The following is a 22,163-nucleotide window of genomic DNA, read 5'->3' on the forward strand; positions in this document are numbered from 1 at the left end:
GCGCCACCACTGCCCAGCATGATCTACTTTTAAAAAGCATTTCTACATTTATTTGTTTATTGCAAGTGTGAATGTGTGTGTGTGAGTATGCACATGTACTTTTGTGTGCACATATGTGCCATAGAGTCTGTGTGGTGGCCAGAGGACAATATTTAGGAGTTATTTTGTTCTTTTCACCTTGTGGGTTCTGGGAATGGATCTGAAGTCATTGGCTTGGTTAATGTTAGTGTTAATGATATGCACCAATTATGGAAAATCTAAATGATGTCAGTCACTCAGTATTTAGCCTCCTAGAATTTTTTTATTCTTATGGGAAATTTTATTTTGCTGTTCAGAGTTAGGTGTGCTAAATACTCTGCCCATGCTGTCCTCTTACCAGCAGATTACTTTCCTTGTCTACACACGAAGACCCCACCCCACAAACATTGATCGTTCTATGATGTGCATCTGTGTTTTATTTCTGTGAATAACTTGAATTGCAATCTGCTGAACTGTAAGCCATTCATTCTATTTTTGTCTACTTTGTAAGTTTCAGTTTTATGTAAAATATCCTTGCTCATGTGTCTACACACTTGTCTGATATTTGTCTGCAAGGTTAATTGCTGGTGGTGGATGGAGTGCGTAACTTAAGGATCTTTTATTGTTAAGTTACCCTAGAGAGGCTAGAGTCTAACCACCAAACATGTAAACCACTATACATGCTTACTAGCAGTGTGTAGCAACTGTGCCTCATGTTTTGATGGCTCAGTGGAAGGAGGAAGGCAGAGATGGGAAGGAAGCCGGAAGCATGCCTGGGACAGTGGAGTCCTAAGGACATCATGCTGAAGAATATAGGAGAGTGGGTCCTTACTGTGTGTAGGCTGTGCACTGGACAACTCTCAGAGGTTATCACTCAGCTCCACACACTGCTGACCTCTGAGGCTTTGAGAAGTTTGGAAATGGGGGGTTTGAGTGGCTGTTTGTTCCACTGTTCTTTCCTTAACCTCACTGACTTTGGCAGCCCCTAACTCTAGGTTTATGACCCCCTCTTTCCTCAATAGCTGGGGGCCTGCTGAGGGAGGGGAAGGCCATCTTTGTGTGATCTAGAAGTGACACTTTAGTCCAGAATCTGGATTTTCTTCCTGAAGCTATATATAGGATCTTAGATTCAATAAGGTGTCTGCACAGCTAATACTCAGTGGTGGAGAGGCCATGAAATAAACACTGGGCATTTAGTCAACGCAGAAGCATTCAAACACCAGAGTGGTAAGTGACATTAGCTCACTCGCCACTGACCCCAGCCCCAGTGCTATATTGGCATTATGCATTCTTGGAATCTTATAAATGAGTAACTGAATCCTCAAATCATCTTCAAGAATGAATAACAAATGAGTTTGGTCCATTTGATTAGCCCTCCTCTGTGATTGACGCAGGCACATAACCATGAGCTTCTGTGGGGCATTGCTCATGCATCAAGATCCTTGACCTTAGCAGCTGCCCTCATTAATCTTCCAGAGATGGCAGCTGGGAAGAGCGTGGGGTAGCATTTGGGTGGTATGCATTTACTCTGTGTGTGTGTCTGAGAGAGGAGGGGAGAGAAAGAGGCGGAGATTCATTTTATCAAAGGCATGCGTGACCCAGCTCTTCTGCAAGCTTTGCAATGAGAGAAACTGAAGGGGCTCTTGAGATAACAGCCCCCATGCAGGCTGGACTCCAGATATGAATTTCAGGTTTATCTGAGAGTCCTGCAGGGAAGATGGAATCTCCAACAGCTGATATCTGTCAGCAGATGTACAGATCCTGTGGCCCAAAGTCAGACGTGGGACCTTGCAGAAGGAATGCTAAACATAGGGAGGCATGGGTGCTTGCATCAGGTTACAACGGGTCCCCTCTGGCTGGTGTGTGGCTACTTCTCTGGAGCTTCAGTGGCTGGTTGTGCTCTTTGTGCCTTGAAGAGCAGCTTTGGCCCCAGCTTGCTGGTGAGATTTAGTTCCTAGGATGGGCTTCCCCTCAGTGAATCCACTGGCCCTTTGCAGACTACTGGGCATGGTTTTGGTGCATATGGCTAGCACACACCTCGTCCCCGACCCCACCTGCCGACTCATCAATAGATGTCTTTCTTTAGGTCATCACATACATAGTTGTTGAAATCACATTGTCTGAGTTTTTATAGATAGCCATGATAACATTAGCTATAATGTTGTTGTGGTTGTTGGTTCTAATTTCCTTAATATGGCCCACCCTGCCTGTTCTGGAGCTCTGGGACTACCTGCATGGACCACCACACCTGACTTTGTTGTTGATGAGGACCTGGGAATGTATCCCACAGTCATTAGCTCAGCAGCAGGGTTCAGTCCCTAGAATTTCAGGGTTGGAAGAAGATCACCTGTTGGGTGGAGAAGTTGTCTGGACAGTAAAGCTAACCTGTCAGCACTATGGACAGCGGTACAGATGGATTTTAAATTATTAATCTACTTATCTTTAGTCTGGGTCTTGAAGCTCCCACACCCACTTTATCCAGTGCTGGGGATGAAGCCCAGGGCTTTCCCACATGGTAGGAAGCGCTCTACTAATGGGGCTTCAGCCCAGCCCTTGTCTTTAGTTTAAATAAATAATTAGTTAATTAATTAATTATGTTTTTTTGAGACAACATTTCTCTTTGTGTAGTCTGACTGTCCTAGAACTAGCACTGTAGACCAGGCTGGCCTCAAGCTCACAGGAGAGCCGCCTGCCTCTGCCTCCCAAGTGCTGGGATTAGAGGCATGTGCCACCACCACCCAGCCCATTTTTATTTTTTAAATTAAAAACTTACTTTTCATGCTTTTGTGAATGTGTACAAGTGTATGTGTATGGGCACACACCACAACTGCCATGGGAGTCATGTGGAGGTCAGAAGACAACTTGTGGGAGCTGACTCTCTGTTTCTGCTGTATAGGTCTCAGTGACACACTTGGCTTGCTGGGCATGGTGGCAGGTGTCACTACCTGCTGAGCCATCTCACCAGTCCCTTGTTTTAATTTTTTAAGACAGAATCTCACTTTGTAACCCAAACAGGCCTCAAATGTGTACGTTTTCCTGGTTGGCCTCCTGAGTGCCAGGATTGCGCCATGTCACCATGTGTGGCCAAAATTTATGTTTTGAACATTTTATAACATATTTCCAAGTTAAGGCTATCTAAATAAGTCTCACTGAACAAGTGAAAGAAAATTCTGGGAAACGTGGAGAGATACAGGAAGGCGCAGATACAAGATGCTTCTGTTGGCGGCAGCAGTTCCAGGGGTGGCCTTTCTGCAGCCCACGCAGATGGAGGCCTCACCCCTTCACTGCTTGTGGCTTCTTTTATTGTTCCACGTGAGAAACCTACACTGAGGGGCTTTTCAAGAATGGAACTGGGGGTGGGGTATGAAAAGCTCTCAATACCATGAGGACCCAGAAGATGTTGTGAAGAGAACGATAATATCAAGACTAGGTGTTCATGGTCATTGGTGGGCATGGAGGTACTTCCTCTGAATTGAAACACTCCCTCTTGGCAGGAGGAGGGAGGCTCCAGAGACTCACTATGGCCTCTTCTTGAGTCTGGATGAGTAAGCGAAAGGCCCAGTAGGTAAAGTCCCTGCCAGGCAAGCACAATGACCTAAGTTCAGAGCCCTGGCACCCATGTAAGAAGGTAGGCACTGAACATAATGCATACATACATGAAATCCCAAAGCTAGGGATGTGGAGCTCTCTGGCCAGCCTGACCAAACCCATGAGTTCCAGGTTCAGTGAGATGGGTGGACATTGATGGAGAAAGATACCTGATGTTGCCTTCTGGCTGGTCTTCCCACCTACATATATGCATGCACACACACACAATGTGGACATCTCTGTTCCTGGACAATAAACACCCTTCTAGGTGTATCTTTTCCATCTTTGCTCATGTGAACATTCACATATGTAATTCTGCTGTTTATAAGTTAAAAAACAAAAACAAAACCAAAAACAAACAAACAAACAAAAAACACTTGTGCTGCAAGCCTGGAATCTACAGTGGAAGGAGAACCAGTTCCCAAAGTTGTCCTCTTACCTCCTTGTGTGGGTTCTGTGCCCACCTTCCCCAACATGCAGACACATACTACACACACACACACACACACACACGCTCATGCAAACACATTTAAAAGTTGTACTTCTTTACCTGAGTATGTATGTGCTCATTCTAGACATTTGCAGCCTGCCTCTTCGTTCAGTCCAGAGGTGCCTTTACACAGCAGAGCACATCTGTTCTGAGCCATGTTTTTTTTTGTTGATTGAATCAGGGTTTTACTTGACAGCTCAGGCTGGCCTAGAACTCTTGATCATCCACCTCCACGCCTCATTTATACTGGTGCTGGGAATTGAACCCCTGACTTTATGCGTGCTAGAGCAGTGCTCTGCCTGCTGAGCCACATTCCAGCCCTCCTCCTGCCTTCTCTTGGTTGCCTGACTTCTCTATATTTCCGGTCTGCTTTGGAGCTTTCTGGAGCTTCCTTCCCTTCTAGAGAGGGTGTCCCTGGTGCAGCTGCGTCAGGGAGGGCCTGGCGCATTTCCTCCCTTTGTGTTGCTTTTCAGCTTCTCTCCCTCTTCTTTCCTCTGGGGACAGTAACATAGCTAGGTGAACCCATGTCACAAAAACAGCACTTCCGTTCTCATGCAGGGGCCCAGGTGAGGGCAGATAGCAGCTGACTCAGGGGTGGTAGGAAACAGCTTTGTGTGAGTCACACTTATCTGGCCAGTTGGCTGTGTGATGCCTAGAATACCTATTTAAGACGATTTTTTTTTTATTTTATAATTGCTTTGAAGTTATTTGAAGTTACTCTACATTTAATTTTTCTAACTAATTGAAACTGGTACAGCAGAGCAGTTTAGCAAGCAGACTCTACAGTTAGATGCTTCATTCACTAATAACCATCCTTAGTAGGGAGGCAGCTGTGCTTTAAACACTACGTGTCCTTTGGGAAATAAGGCAAGATCCCTGCTTGCACTAGGTTGTCAATCAGTGCAAACAAGTAGGTAATAGAGTATGAAGAAATGAACCTTGTGTAGTGGTGTATACTTGTAATCCCAGCACTTGGAAGAGTGAGACCAGGGGCTTACTGAGAGTTAAGGGCCATGCCATGAATCCTAGCACTTTGAAGGTTATCCTCAGCTACTTGGGGAGTTCCAGGACAGCCTAAGACACAACACAGCCTGACTTTAACAGGGGAGAAGGGTGCTAGGGTAATAGCTTAGTTAGTAAAGTCATTATTGTGCATGCATGAGGATCTACGCTCAAGCCATAAAACTCGTGGCAAAAGGGCTGGGGGTGGTGAGACCCTCCACTTGTAATCTTAGCACTCAGGAAGTGGAGACAGATAGATGGGCTCTCTCTTTGGTCACCCTCTGTATCCTGCTTGAATGAGTTCCAAGACAGGGAGAGATCCTGACTCAAAAAGCAAGCAAAACAAAAAACAAAAATCAAACTGGGTGTGGTGGCACACACCTTTAATCCCAGCACTTGGGAGGCAGAGGCAGGCAGATTTCTGAGTTCAAGGCCAGCCTGGTCTACAAAGTGAGTTCCAGGACAGCCAGAGCTACACAGAGAAACCCTGTCTTGAAAAACCAAAAACAAACAAACAAACAAAAATCAAAACAAGAACCCAGGAGGTTGTCCTCTCTACTTGACTCTGTATACAAGTACACATATATGTGCATGAACACACACACACACGAAATACAGTAGAGATGCATGCTTGGGGTATAGTTCAATGATAGTGCACATGTCTAGTATGCTCAATGCCATGGGTTTCATCTTTAGCACCCTGACCTCCCCCCACCAAAAAATGTATCAACTATTGTCAAAATAATACCACTTAATGAACCATCCCAGCCCCATCAGCCTACAGTGTGAGTTTCATCTCACACGCGTGGTAATCAGGCAGATTGCAACGAATTTAGACTGCCACATAAACTCTAGAGATTATGTTCTATTCAGGTTTGTTCTAGAGCCTTCTGAGATCAGCAGTTTGCTAGGGGCATGTGCTTTTCAGAGCAGAGTTTGCAAGCCTCAGAGCAGATGAACAAAACATGCACCACGTGACCTGGCTAGCTTTATGTCAACTTGATATAAGCTAGCATCATCTGAAAGGAAGGAACCTCAATTGAGCAAAATGTCTCCCTAAGATCAGCTGTAGAACATTTTCTTAATTAGTGATTAATAGGGGAGGGCCCAGCCCATTGTGGGTGGGGACATCCCTGGGCTGGTGACCCTGGGTTTATTAAGAAAGGTGACTGAGCAAGCTGGTAAGCAGCATCCCTCCATGAGCTCTGCATCAGCTCCTGCTTCCAGGTTCCCAGCACTGCTTGACTTCTTGTCCTGACTCCCTTCGATGATCAACAGTGGTGTGGAAGTGAAAGCCAGATAAACCCTTTCCTCCCCGACTCGCTCTAGGCATGGTGCTCCATTGCAGCATTAGTAATTAAGACTAAGATACCAAGGGTCTCAGGGCCTAGGCTCATCTCAAGGCCAAACCTAACATCTAGGAGGCAATCACAGCCCTGCTGAGTAGTTACCCTGCTGCAAATAAGTACCACAAGACAGAAGAGAGTAAATGAGAGGGCCAGAGAACAAGGGAGGTGACTCCTGCAGGTCACAGGATGGTTGAGGAGGCCACTCTGAGAGGCTGTATGAGAGGGCCAGAGAACAAGGGAGGTGACTTCTGCAGGTGACAGGATGGTTGAGGAGGCCACTCTGAGAGGCTGTAGTTTGAGCAGAGACCCAAAGCAAGCTTGAAGCACAAACAGGTGGAAGGTGCTAGATGTATTTGAAGGTCAGTGTAGGTTATGTGAGTGAGCCAGGACACGTGATCCAGATAATGAAGAATTATTCAAAGAACAGACCCCAAGTACCAACTGTCGATAGGCTGATGGAACTTGGGGTTTTATGATTTGGGTAGGGGGGTCACATGATCTCACTGACTTCTTGAGGAGAGTGGCAGCCTCCAGATGCAGTGGCTCCCCAAATCCCTGGTCTCCAGGATTTGCATATGTGCTGTGCACATGGTCGTGGTGTGCATCCATGCAGAGGCCTGCTTCACAAGTGTCATTTCCCAGGCAGCATCCACCATGTATTTTAAGACATGATTTCTCACTGACCTGGAACTAGCCACACAGGCTAGGCTGGCTGCCCTGAAAACTCAGAGACCCTCTTGTCTCTGCCTCTCCAGCACTGGGGGCATAAGTGCTTGGAATGGAACTGGGGTTCTTACCATTTGAGCCATCTTCCCAGCCCACACCTCCTAGGATCCACATTTCTACAGAGACCTTTCCCATATTAGACCACAGAAGGTATGTGTGACCCTTATAGTTCCACAGAAATATCTTTGAATCTTGGCAGTGGTGACACATGCCTTTAATCCTAGCACTCAGGAGGCAAGCAGATCTCTTGAACTTGGTGCCACCCTGGTCTACAGAGTGAGTTCCAGGCCAGCCAGGGCTACACAAAGAAACTCTGTCTTGAAAAACATATAAGAAGAACAACAGCAGCATCAGCAACAGCAGCAGCAACCACTTCATAGTGCCCACTATTATTTCTGTGGGAGAAAGGGAGAAGCCATGTGATGATGTTGTGTTCTTGATATCAGCTTGTAGTCTATGCCAGTGGTGTCTTTACCTGGGGCTGATCGAAAGGCAGGGAGCCTTAAGCACCACTCCAGACCTCTTGAATCCAAAGTGACCTCTGTGGTTTTCTGTTACATAATTATTGTTATGTATATAACGGCTGTCTCCATGACATTTTAATACATGTTTATAAAGTATTTTGCTCCCACTCATGACCCATCACACTCTTGTCCCCTCCCACCTGATTCCTCTTCTTGTCCCACCTCTGCCCCTTAGACTTTCCCCTCCCCACCCCCCTCATGTGATCCTGTGAGTTCCATAAGGGCTGCTTACAGGAGCATAGACACCTTACCTACCAGTGGCCACACTGCTGAAGAAAATGTTTCTCCCTCCCCAGTAACCACTGACTGCTTATAGATCTTTTAGGGAGCCCCTCCCCCGAGCTCTGTAGTTTTATTTTTTGAGACTGTGCTCAGTATGTGGTCAAAGCTGGCCTTGAACTTGCAGACCTCCTTTCCATGCCTCCCCAAGCATCGGGATTAGAGGACAACATTATCATTCCCAGCACAAAGAAAATCTGCTTCTTAACGCAGAAGGAACAGCTTGGGTACAGAGGTTTGCTTCTTGGCTTGCCAGCCTTGTCACTATTTTAATTATTTGGTTTCCCTTTCCACTCCTGAAAAACAGGACCGACAATTGTGCTCCTGCCACCCCCCCACTTTGCATCCCCATCTCTCACCCCAGTCCTCTCCTGTTAGCTGTGAGGGTGTAGCGCTGTTGAAAGTGCATTTACCCCTATAAGAATATATTCCCGCTTGTTTGTTTCTTGGTGGTAGTCCTTAAGTTCTTGGTTTCTGTTCTTTGTTTTTTTGTTGGATTTTTTTTTCCTGCCTGAGAAACCCTGTTATTTTTCAAAACATTCTTTTGATCAGGCTAGAAACTTCTGCCTGTGCCCAGCAGGACTCTGGTGCCCCAGAAAGAAGGCACCCAGTTGCCGTGGTCCCCATTCAGGCCTCCTTCTTGGGGCAATGTCTGGCCACTCAGCAGGCTGAAATAGGCCACAGCACTATAAATAGGGGCCTTGGGCTGCTCTGGGATCAGGTCTCAGGCTAGGCTCTCCCTCCCCCTTCCCTCACCAGTTTCTTCAGTTATTTAAATAAAACTACAGGTACATTTTCATGTATAAGTACCCCAAAGCTTGTCATCTTGGCAAGCTGTAAGCAACTCCTTTCTGTCTTGTTTGCCTAGTAGGACATACTCCAGTATGAGATGAATCCCAGATGACCCAGGATTTGCATACCAGCCAATGTGGTGGGTTGGCCTTGCCATCAGTGCAGTGGGCTGGTGTTCCATCAGTGGAGTGGGTTGGTAATACCATCAGTGCAGTGGGCTGGCGTTGCCATCAGTGGAGTAGGTTGGCATAAACCTAATGCCATTCTATCTCCTTTGCCCCATAGCCTTGAATTGGCAATGAACTTCCTCAACCCTCACTTTCCTCATCTACGAACTGTGTCTAGCAATAATACTGAATCCAGTTCCTAGGTTTGAAGTGGGGAATAAACAAGAGAAATCAGAGGAGGACTGGCCAGATCATCTACAGGGCAGGGTGTAACATGAAGACACCTCTTGTTTAATATTATCAGGGATTTCTTCAAGGGCTCTGGGTGTAGCCCAGTTGGTAGAGTGCTTGCTTCCCATGCATGATGCCCCAGCTTCAATAGCCAGAATGACCTCAAACAAGGACATGGTGGCATGGATCTGCAACCCCAACATTTGGGAGATGGAGGCTGCAGGATCATAAATTTAAGTCCACTCTTGGCTTCATAGTGAGTTCAAGGCCAGCCTAGGCTACATGAGAATATATCTCAAAATTATTCTAACTTTTTAGCTATTGGTGGCAGTGCTAAGCCTAAATTTCAACTCTCAAGAGTCTGAGGCAGGAGTATCAGGAGATAGACTCTAGCCTGGGCTACTACAGAATAAGAACCTCTCTCAAGACAAACAAGCTAACAATAAAGACCTTTCAGCTTTCAGACATGCAGACATGCCTAGCTTATGGCTGAAGGGCCGTGTGTACCAAGAGAGCTGTGAATACAGCCTGAGGGCCGTGTGTACCCAGAGAGCTGTGAATACAGCCTGAGGGCCGTGTGTACCCAGAGAGCTGTAAATACAGCCTGAGGGCTGTGTGTACCCAGAGAGCTGTGAATACAGCCTGAGGGCCGTGTGTACCCAGAGAGCTGTGAATGCAGGACCATCACATTTATAAACCTCAGTGTCACTTTCTGATGTCAAAAAGTTGAAAAGCCCTATATGGAGACGGCGGAAGATAAACTAGTGGGGTCTTGTACTGGGTCTGACTGGGAAGCTTGACAGGCAGAGAGCAGAGGTGAGATGGCTGCCATCCTGCTTGGCACCCCAGTAGCTGCCCTTCTCCACTCCTCTGGAGCACTTGCCTGTAAAGGTTAAAAAGTGCACGGGTCACTTTCACTGCTGTGGTTGAGTCTCTTTGGTGATAGCAACCCATGAGAATACTTGGTGGTTTAAATTTGTAGACTTGGCCTAGGGAGATGACTCAGTGAGTAAGAGCATCCTTCTAAAAGGTCCAGGAGAGAATCAGCTGCACAGAATTGCCCTCTGACCTCCACAGTGCACTGCAGCGCATGCATATGCACACGCTGTACTGTAACAACAAGAAAACAATAGTAATGTTAAAGAAGAAATCCATAGTGCTTGACTGTTTCTCAGGAGTCTGTGTATGAGCTGGGTGGCTACTGTGCTGGCTCCCTGTGTGCCCAGATTAGCAGGTGACTAGGTACAGAGGGGAGGGCCAAGCTGCTCTTTTTCACATGTCTGGCAGGTGGCACTGGTGGTTGGCATTTTTTTCCATGTGGCTTTTCAACATGGTGTAGTCGAAAGAAGAGCCTCCTTAAATGTAGAAATACCATGAGGAGGCAAATCTAGAAGCTTAGCCAAGGATAGCCTCTGAACTTGCTACGTAGCCAAGGATGGGTTTAAACTTCTTGACCTTCCTGTCTCTACCTTCTGAGTTTGGATTACAGTATGGCAACACTCCTGGCTTATTCGGAGCTGGGGATCAAACCCAGGAATGCAGCACTTTATTTGTGCTAATCAGGCATTCTACCAGCTGAGCTGCAGCTCCAGCTCTGCATCCATCAGTTAAACTTTGAGTGACAGTGGGTTTTTCTAGACAAGGATGCGAGTGACTCACCAAGGGCACAGTGTGGTGGTCCCCACCCCGTCCCCAGAGCCTCACACATGCGGGGCAAGTGGTCTCTCCCAAGCTCTAGCCCTGGCTCTTGATATTTACTTACTTATTTGGAGACAGCTCAGGCTGTCCTCAAACCTACAACCCTCTGCCTCAGCTTCCCGAGTGCTTGTGTTATATACACCCACATCACTGCACCCGGTTCTCTGTCTTTAACCTGCATCAGGGCCCTTCCCCCAGAGTTGGGAGGGCTGAGTGGGTCCTGGGAACTTGCATTTCAAACAGGTTCTTGGGCACTAGGAGTGCTGGCAGCCTGGGGTTCTCTTTGAGAACCCTGACAGAGGAATCTCTGGCTTTCAAACCTGACCATACATTAGAACAACCCTGAAGCTGCTGCTTCAGTCAGGAATAGAATGGCAACACCGGAGCAGGTTTTCATAGTTGCCTGGGGTTCAAATTCTGGGCTATAATACATACCAATTTTGGGGCACTATTTGCTTGACTGAGGCTCAATTTCCTCTTTGAAAAGGGTGGAAATACTGCCCACCTCATAGATTTCTTCTGAGAATTAATAGTGTGCATATAGCTCCTAAAAGAGTGCTCACAGGTCTTGTGTTAGCAAATGTCAGCTAAGTGCGGACGGGAGGGAAGGGCTCAGAACATGCAGGCTGACAGGGTCCTTGGCAGAGCACACGGTGACGTAATTTACCCTGTAACTCACTGAGAGGTTCATCAAATACCTTAAATGCCTACACAATCAGATTCATTCCTAATCTGGACTCTCAGTTATCAGGAGAAGCAGGATGAACTCCATCTGAACTGTCATCACTGAAATGTGGGGGAAATTCCATTTCTTTCATGTATGTGCTGTGACCTGCCCCCACCCTGGGGTGCGGGGGGGGGGGGGAGATGACTTCCGTACAAAACTAGGTGTGGCTTCCTGGGAGAAGGCCTTCTCAGATCCGGGCATTGCAGAGACTACCTCAGGAAAGGCAGCTGGTGCTGGTGACTCACCCAGATCCTGCTTTCCTGACCACGGGCTAACAGCCCTAGAGTGTTCCCTTGACTCACACTGGAAGACTTTGCAGTAATCAGCATGGCGTTTGTGTAGGAACTGAAACAGCCAAGCGGTACAGATGTCCTCCGCAGGGCTTGGAGCAGTAGGCTCATTCCTATCATTCTCTCTCGGGGAAGCAGGGTGGCCCAGGCTTCAGCTCCCTGGAATCACTTGGAGTCCTGCGGGTCTTGTTCTACCTCACTGGCGTGCATTAGAACTCCGGGAGGTGTGGGGGGGGATCTATTTCAACAGAACCCCCGTGACATCAGTGTCATTTGTTGAGCTTAAACTTTGAGAGACAGTGAGTTTTTCTAGACAGGCATTTATGTGACTCACCAAGGACACAGTGTCAGATGAATAGTGTGAGAGAGCTGGAAGGGGCAGCAGGAGAAGCTGGGGGCTGGAGCTGTAATGCCCACACAGGGGTCAAGGCAGAGGTTGGCAAACCATACCTGAAGGACAGTATCCAGCCACTGTCCATTCCTTGGGTTCTATTCTTTATTAAATATTTTTCGTAGCATTTGAGATTGGACCTATGGCCACATACATGTGAAACAAGTCTCCACCCTTGAGCAACAGCTCCAGGACTCCTTTTACCTTCTTATTTTGTGTCAACATCTCACTAAGTTGTCCACACTGGCCTTGAACTTGTGACCCTCCTGCTTTAGTTTAGTCGTTGGAATTATAGGCCTGTCCCATTCAACCTGGCTACAAAAGTTCTTTTTCCTTTTTTTTTTCATGTGTGTATGTGTGCATCTCTCCCTCCCCTCCCTCTCCCTTTCTCCCTCCCCCTTTCCCTTCCCCTCCCCCACCTCTCTCTCTCTCTCTCTCTCTCTCTCTCTGTTCCAAATAAAATTTTACTGGAACATAGCCACACCTATTTAGCATATTGTCTGCAGCTGCTTTTGTGTTCTATGGCAGCATGGTATTGGTTTGAAAGAGACTCCATGGCCCACAAAAGCAACAATATTTACTATCTTGTTTATCCCAATCAAAAAAGTTTGCTAGTTATAGACATGACCTCAGATGTGGACAAGCTTGGAGCTGGAACTAAGACATAAAAAGTCATAAACTCCTAATTTTAAAACTGAACCTCCAAAGAAGAGGGAGTCAGCAACCAGCACCAAGCAGAGCATTCGGGCCCTCAAGCATAGCAATTTGAGTTTGTGAAGTAAGTGTGTTTACAGTGATTATATAGATTTACTAGGACAAAATATAGACCACGCTGGAAGAACAAGACAGTATGAAAAACAGGGGAAATTTAGATTTGAAAAAGAACTAAGTGTGCTGATCGTAGAGGAAAGTACTCACGTGAATGGACAAGGACGACTCTGGCGGGATGCTTGCCTGGCCTGCTTGAGGCCAGAGGTCCAACCCCAGCACTGCACACACAAGGGAGAAAAAAATATTTAAAAGAAAAATGCATTGACACAAAAGCCAGAACACAAACAGGCAGTGCCCCTTGAGTTTCAGTGAACATCAGCAGTAACAGGGAGTCTGTTAAAGCCCGGCTTCCTGGACCCACCCTCTGCTGTGTGCTGACTTCACAGGCTTGGCTGGGTATGGATGGTGGTTGCTGATCCGTGGATCACATCTCTGATGTGTGCTAACCAACAGATAGACACAGCTGAAGGAGAAGTTAGTGAGAATCAGGTCTGTGAGAGAGGGTGAAGCTGAGGACTAGGAGGAGGAAGAGCCGCTGAGGAACGCCGAGATGAGATGGCCAGGTGTCAGTGTCCTAGGGATTGCACCGTGGCAGTGGAAGGAATAGCGGAGAAGCCAGATTTGTAAAGGGCACTGAAAGATGAACCCCGAGTGAGCTGGATAAAGGCACGGCCATCCAAACGTTCCACAGCAAAGCCATGGACACACAATCCTCAAAGCTGCCCTGCAGCACATTCCCTACAAAGAAAAAGCCAGAGAGCAATTATAGACTTCTCATCAGCCATAGTAAATGCCCTAGACAGTGAGTGTAGTGTCTGCTGATCAAGGGGAAAACCAACACGGAACCTAGAATTACATGCCCACTCACCCATCACTCAAGAGCTATAAATACTCCTTTCCCAAACGCCCCCCCTGAAAGAAATCCTGGGAGATGCATTTAAACAGAGGGAAATGAACCCACAGGGAAGGAGGCGCAGGAAAACCATGTAGACCGAGCTGTAAGGTATAAGGGCCCGAGAAAGAGCAGCACGCCAAAATGTCAGGTGGTGCCAGGAAAGGCAGGAGCAAGGACACTAGAATTAAAGCCATTGCAAGTCCTGGTTCATGAGGGAGGAGACTTTTATGATACAATTTACTTTTAATTAATTTGTTTCACTACAGCAACTTTAAAAGTGATTTTATTTATTATTTTATACATATGAATGCTCTATTTGTATATAGAGCCTGCAGACCAAAAGAGGGCATCAGATTCTATTATAGATGGTCGTGACCTACCATGTGGTTGCTGGGAGTTGAACTCAGGACCTCTGCAAGAGCAGTCAGTGCTCTTAACAATTGAGCCATCTCTCCAACCCCCAGTAAGACAGTTTTTCAAGGCTGGATGCAGTGGTGCATGCCTTTAATCCCAGATCTTGAGAGAGGAGACAGGTGGGTCTATGTGAGTTCAAGACTAGCCTGGTGTACATAGTAAGTTAAATCCCTGTCTCAGTGGAGCGGGGGGTGGGGGAGGCTTTATTATTGTTGTTCAGATTAGACTATGTAACTCAGGCTGGCATCTTCACATTTAGGATTCTCCTGCCTCGGCTTCCCAAATGCTGGGACTGCAGGCATATGCCACCACACTGGGCATATAGCAGCATGATGTTACACACATGCAATCCCATGTGTGGAAGACTCGGACTGAGGTGGGAGAATAGAGTGTGAGGCCAGTGTGGGCTGCATAGTGAGACCCTGTGACAAAATAGCAATGACAACAACAAAAACCCAAATGGAACCCTAACAAACCAATAAAATAAAGAATAGAATGTAAACTAAGTGAATGGAAAGAAACAACTGGAGAACAGAAACCAGATGCTTCAGAAACCAGGAAAGAAGAGGTATATGTAAGAGCATGAAGAATACAAATAAAACCAGGCAAGAGAACTGTAACAAAAGTACACGGAATGGCTCGTCCCATGGTTTCCAGACTGGGTCACAAAAGGATAGCCTCAATGCCAGAGGTTCAGAAGATACAAAATGACCCACTCAAAGAGGGAAGCAAAGAGTTGAGAAGTGATACCATATAATCACTAGTCCATAAAAGGCGGCCTTTCTGGTATCCAGGACCCAAGCCATGCTCCTTCCTCACTGGTGCCCAGACAGGTACTCAGCAGACAGCCTTCAGCAAGACTCTGGGGCATATCAATTATGGTCAGTTAGTGCCAAGGAACAGAGATGCAGGAGGCCCTGGGGCATGGCTGTGACCCAGCAAGCAAAGCATCCTCTACCCTCCGGAGAGTGCGTCCTTTACTGTGCCAGCTCTGGGAGCCTCTGCTTCGCTTCCCCAGCCTCTTCTCCTCCCCGCTTGTGCCCCTTGGGAGTCACTAACATCCCCAAAGTCCTTCCCACCTCTCATGGAAGGAACCTCCTTCCCTGTAGAGAGCAGCAGGGTGGCATCTCTGGGCCACCAGGTGCTTCACTTTGCTGTGTGTGACAAAAATCCTCACATCTTCTCTGTCACTATGTGTGTGACATAGTGGTAGCATGGTTGCCTGCAGCATCCATCCTATGTTGTGTATAGATAACTAGTCCAAGAAACAAAATCCAGCAGAGTGGACAGATACAGGTCCTCACGAGGCCCCAGCCTTGGATGTAGTGACTGGTTCTAACTTCACTCCCACATAGTCTGGGTTCTCAGTGAATCAAGTGGTTCGCTTCAGCAAAAAGGAAAAAACAAAATTTTTTTTTAAAAAAAGGTGACCAACCACTTTAAACACATGGAGATAAAGATGACCTTAGCAATAAAGGAATAAGTGCTATTTTCTACTCATTATATTTTTTTGTGCATGTACATGTATGTGTAGTGTGTGTATGAATGTGTGTGTATACATGTACATGTGCGTGCATGTGTACATGTGTATGTATGTGTGCATGTAGAGGCCAGAGGTCAGTATTGAGCCTTTTCCTCCATTGCTGTACACCTTATTTCATCATACAACTTTTATTAAAATGAAAGATCATTGTGCCTAATACTGTTGAGTTATTAAACACATTCAATACACACATGTCAAGAATCAGCTAGAATCTTCTCTATCCTATAGAAAAGTGCCAGGCCTTGACTCAAACAACCATTTTTTTTTTTTTTTTTTTTTTGGTTTTTCGAGACAGGGTTTCTCTGTGTAGTCCTGGCTGTCCTGGGACTCACTTTGTAGACCAGGCTGGCCTTGAACTCAGAAATCTGCCTGCCTCTGCCTCCCGAGTACTGGGATCAAAGGCGTGTGCCACCACGCCCGGCTAACCATCTTATTTTTTTAAGACAGAGTCTCCCACTGAGCCTGGAGTTCCGCAAGGGGAGGCATCTCTCTCCAGCACCACTGCCTTCCAGTGCTGGGTGCAGCCATGTGTCACTGTGCCTGATTTTACATGGGGCTGGGAGTCTACATGCAGGTCCTCATCCTTACACTCTTGCTACTTGACCCAGTGAGCCATATCTCCCTGCTCCCTCATTAGAGTTTTAAAGTGCCATTCACACCCACTGGCTAAGCTGATGGTTCACAGATGTGCCAGCACCCATTGCTGACACTGCTGCTCCAGAGCAGGGTTCAGTCTATGGCGTAGGTGAATGTCAGTGACCACTAAACACTAGTGACATCTACAACAGGGAGCCAGCTTTGCTCTGCTCTGATTTGGTTTTGCCAGAGATCTGAAAAGACCTCTCCAAACTTCCTACAAAGAGAAAATGGAACTTGCTAGTTATGAGCTTTGGGACTTTTATTAGACAGCGGGAAGGAGTTTTGCAAACATCTGCCTACCCACCCCTCTCTCCTACATGTGCAAACTGACCTTTCTTGAATGTAAAGTCCACTCAAATAATCATTAGGATGTCAGGCCATGGCAAACACGTCACAAGAACCTTCTGGGAGACATCACATGCCAAATCCAGGGTTGGCACTTGTGCGTGTCACCGAAGGACCAGTCCATTGCCTTACTTCTCCAGCATCCTTCCAGTAACTATAATGGATTAAGCACTTTCCTTCAAGGCAATTAGGGAAGCTCTAGGGAATAAGCCAGGGCAGCTGTTGCTATGTGATTGTCTGTTTTGCCAAGAAGTAAGGCAAACAAGTGAGCTCAGAGCACTTGGGCAGTAGAGATTGTGAAGGTGACTGCAGTCCCAGCAGCCACTGCTTTCCTCCCCCACCCCACCCAACCCCAGAACCTCTGCACTATCTGGCCAGAGCCCAGCGTTGTGAAATTACAGAATCACGTATGTGCTCAGTGCTTGCTAAACTCCTGGGAGGAGACCACACTTCTGAGTCATTGGCTCCTCTGCCTCTTGGTTTTGAGCAGCCAAGGCAATTGGAGGATTCCCCATGGCAGATGACTCCACTTTTTTTCTTTGCTAGTTAATTTCAAGAAAGAGTAACACAAAGATAACTTACGTAGACAGGGTTTTGTTAGCATTTTAGGTGTTGGTTTTGTGCCAACTCCATTTTACAGATTAGGAAACTGAGGCTCTGAGGGCACAAGCAACTTACTCAAGGTTGTGCAGAGCTGAGATTCAGTCTCAGAATGTCGGTTTGCGGTTTTCTTTCTTTCCTCTCCCCTCCCCTCTGCTTCCCATTGTTTATATATATGTGACACGTGTGTCCATGTGGTAGAGGAAGGGAATGAATGCACTTGTCACAGTGTTCATGTGGTGGTCAGACGACAAACTCCTGTGCCACCCCTCGCCTTCCTCTCTGTTTGAAACAGAACTCTTTGTCATTTGTGGCTGTATGCACGAGGGTTTGGTATGCTAACTTCCAAGGACCCTGATGGAGCTGCCCCCTATCTATAGCTGGGCGTTACCATGCCAAATCTTAACTGGGTTCTGAAGATTTAAACTCAAGTCTTCATGTTTGCATGGCAAGAGCTTTACCCACAGAGCCAGCTCCACAGCCCAGAGCTGGCTTTCTAAACTAATACAGGTTTTCTAAGTTGCCTTTCATCAGAATCTTCCATATTGGAAGAATTAGATAGTTTCAGGTGCATTATATAAAAATAAATAAATAAAAAATAATAAAAAAGACAGCCAGACTTGGCATGTATGCTCAACGGTTGAGCTCTTGCCTGGCACATGAAAAGCCCTGGTTTGATCCCTAATAAGGCAAAATAAGTAACTATGAATAAATCACAACAAATAAAAACTGATGCCTGGCCAGGCATGGTGGTACATGCCTTTAGTCCCAGCACTCAGGAGGCAGAGACAGGCGGATTTTTATGAGTTAGAGGCCAGCCTGGTCTACAGATTGAGTTCCAGGATGGCCAGGGTTTGTTAAGAACCTGTGTCTCGAAAAATCCAAAATTAATTAATAAAAAAATAAGAATTGACACTGGAATCAAGAAACTTCTGTTTTATTTGCGAACCAAACTCAAGTCCACAACTGGTCATATTCCTGTGCACACTGGAAAAACAAACTGGCTCCCCTTGGTAACTTCAAAAACAAAGTGGTGGGAAGCTGGGGGGCGGGGGTTGGAGGGAAGGGAAACTGCTGGGTGTTAACACCATGCTGTGCTCTGGTATTTGCTGATGGGCACAACTCCTGCCATCTGAAGCGCTTTCCTAACTGTGACAATAGTCAGTGGGATTAGCCTAGTTCAATGGGTGCCTGTCCTCCCCAGCTCACAAAGGCTTTCTCTAGTGCTCCAGGATCACCTGGCAACGAGAGCCTCACCAACAAGGCTGCTACTGCAGCAACAGCATTCTGCCAAGGTCAGTGGTGCCCAGCAAAAAGAAGAAAGTCAAAGAAAAAGGCTACTGGCCCAACAGAGGAGCCCACACTGTACTCTCTGCAGAGCCCTGTGGCTAACAGGTGTTTTTGTTTGTGATATAGGTCACAGTCAAACAACTATAGGGAAGTGGGTATTTAAGCAAAACTGTGGGGTGGCAGGTCCTCACAGAACTCTATTCACAATAGTAAAAGGTGGCAATAACTCCAATGTCCATGCAGAGGCAAATGGATAATACAGTGGGATGCTAAGTAGCAAGGAATTGCAGTAAATCATAAAGCCTTGCATGAGTGAAAGGATCCAGACACTAAGAGCCCATGGGCAAACGGTTACATTTATGTGAAATCTCCCGAATATGGAAATCCACAGACAACTCTGGAGGCAAAGGCAGATTAGTGGACAGGGTGGGGTGAAGCGAGAATCGGGAGGTCCTGATGAATGGCTACAGCATTTCCTTTAGAGCTGATAAGAGTGTTCTTGGACTGGATGAGTGGACGTGGTTGCACAATGTTCTGAATATATTAGCACCACAGAAGTGTACTTTACATGGTTAAAATGCACTGTTTATGTTGTGTGGATTTTACCACAATTAAGTAGAAAGACAGCCATCAGGACTACTGGTAACTCACAGACGTTCCCAAGACAGACAATGGCAACACACTTCCAAGAGATAACAGGTGGGCCTTGCGCTGAGAGTGGAAGCAGAAAATGGGAAAGAGTGGCTCTAAGCAGGGAGGGATCTGAAGGCCAAACCTGCCTCAGCCCAGTCCTTTCAGGAACTGTTTGTGCCCTGGGGGAGGCAGATGTGTGGGCAGCCTTATTAGTCTCAAGATCCAATTGTAGCTTGATAAAGCAGATGAACCCCTACCTAGATGGCTTCCACAGGAAGGCTCTGTCTCTAGGGCTAGGGGCAGCTCCCATTCGGACCAGCTGTGCTGTCCCCCGATCTCTTCCGAGCTGCCTTCACTTGTTTCCTGTATGCACCCAAGGTCCCCCTGCAGCTTCTAATTGCCCCGCTTCTGCCTCATCTTATCTGTTTCTGTCCAGTGGACCAGCAAGTCAAGGTTATGGGTTCTAAAAGATGAGAAAAACAAGCAGACTGCACCTTGGGCACCTGGGAGCCCAGGAAAGATAAATATAGTAGCCTCTATCTGGGAGACCACTGGCCTTGGCATCTAGTGTGTGCCTCCCCCAGATCCACATACTAATCCCAACACAAGGAACTCTTCCCGGAGTATAAAGCTTTGCCTTCATTTTAATGAGTGAAGCTGATCATGAAAAGGAACCCACAAAGTGGTCATCCTTAATAATAGTTAATCCTAAGCACTGTGTAAATGTTCCCATGGCAACCTCCTTGGCTATTGTGGTGGTTCCTCACCTGTAGGTCTTCAGCCACTTTAACTTCTCTTTCAAAATAAACTTGAAATCAGTTAACCACTTAGGCTTGGAGTCAGCTTATTGCCAAAAAGTCTCTCCAGCAAGAGGGAAATGGAAAGGTGTCTGGGGATGGAGAAGGGGGTAAAGGCTGTGCTCAAGAGTCTGCTTGGTTTTTAATGGTTGAATAGTATTCTATTGTATAGATATATCACATTTTTCTCAATCTATGCTTCAGTTGAGGGACATCTAGGTTGTTTCTAGTTTCTGGCTATTATGAATAAAGCTGCTATGAACACAGTTGAGTAAGTACCCCTGTGGCATGGTGGGGCATCTTTTGGGTGTACATCCAGGAGGTTGTATAGCTGGGTATTGAGGTAGAACTCTTCCCAGTTTTCAGAGAAACTGACAAATTTATTTCCAAAGTGGTTGTACAAGTTTGCACTCCACTAGCAATGGAAGAATGTTCCTGTTTTACCACATCCTTGCCAGCATCTGCTGTCATTTGAGTTTTCTATCTTAGCCATTCTGACAGGTGTAAGACGAAATTTCAGGGTCCTTTTGATTTGCATTTCCATGATGACTAAGGACTTTGAACATTTCTTAAAGCGTTTCTCTGACACTGAAGGTTACTCTCTTTTAGAATTCTGCTTAGCTGTACCCCATTTTTTATTGGGTGGTTTGGGTTGTTGGTGTCTAACTTCCTGCGTACTTTATAAATTTTGGTTATTAGCCCTCTGTTAGATATAGGGTTGGTAAAGACCCTTTCCCAATCTGTAGGCTACACTTTTGTCCGATTGATGGTGTCCTTTGCCTGACAGAAGAAGCTTTTCAGTTTCATGCGGTTCCACTTATCAACTGTTGATTTTAGAGCCTGAGCCATCGGTGTTCTGGAAGCTGTCTTCTTACTGATGAGTTCAAGGCTGTTCCCCACTCTCTATGTTATGAGATTTAGTGTATCTAGTTGTACGTTGAGGTACTTTGATCTTCTTGGTATGCTGGTTGTACTTTGATCCACTTGGACTTGAATTTTGTACAGGGTGATAAATATGGATCTATTTGCATTCTTCTACATGCAGACACCCAGTTAGATCAGCACCATTTGTTGAAGATGCTTTCTTTTTTCTTTATATCTTTTTTGTATGGTTTTGTCTTCTTTGTCAAAAATCAAGTGTCCATAGGTATGTGAGTTTGTTTCAGGGTCTTTGATTCAATGCCATTGATCAACCTGCCTGTTCCTGTACCAACACCTAGTAGTTATGCTTGCACACAGGAGCCCAGCATGGCTGTCCTTTGAGAGGTTCCACCCAGCAGCACTCCACAGCCGAACATTAGATGGAGCTTGGGGACTCTTATGGAAAAGTTGGGGGAAGAATTGAGGGCCCTGAAGTGGATAGGAACTCTACAGGAAGACCAACAGAGTCAACTAATCTAGACCCTTGCGGGCTCTCAGAGACTGAACCACCAAAGAAAGAGTATACATTGACTGGATGGAACTAGTCTTTCCCGAACATATGTAGCAGACATGCAGCTCAGACTTCATGTGGGTCCTGAACAACTTAGAGCCAGGGCTAAAGCTGTTGCCTGTCTGTGGAATCCTTTCTCCTAACTCAGCTGTCCTGTCTGACCTCACTGGGAGAAGAAGCACCTAGCCCTGCAGAGACTTGATGTGCCAGGGTTGGGGGGGGGGATACCCAGGGGAACCTCCATTCTCTTAGAGGAGAGGGAGGGGAGCAGGTGAGGGAGGAACTATTGGAGGGGGAACAGCAATCAGGATATAAAGTGAATAAGTAATTTACATGACATAATAAAATAATAAAGATGTTTGAAAAAGAGTCAACTTTGTCATACAGCACTATATCCCTCCTGCACACTTCTGCACAGCACCCATCCCTGAAATACTATCTGCTCTCTTTTCAGCTTAGTTCTCTCATCTTTAGAATGGGTCTAATCATTCCTATCTCAATAGAATGAGTAACAGGGTCTCTTAGATCCCAC

General features: G+C 46.4%; 1 protein-coding gene across 1 annotated transcript in view; it reads left to right on the forward strand.

Annotated features, from left to right (window-relative positions):
• Iqck (IQ motif containing K) overlaps positions 1-22,163 on the forward strand; it is a 116,421-nt gene that overhangs the window by 62,476 nt on the left and 31,782 nt on the right. The gene's annotated exons all lie outside the window — the stretch shown is intronic.

The sequence above is a fragment of the Mus caroli genome, chromosome 7 (genome assembly GCF_900094665.2).
Source record: "Mus caroli chromosome 7, CAROLI_EIJ_v1.1, whole genome shotgun sequence".
In the NCBI taxonomy this organism is placed as follows: Eukaryota; Metazoa; Chordata; class Mammalia; order Rodentia; family Muridae; genus Mus; species Mus caroli.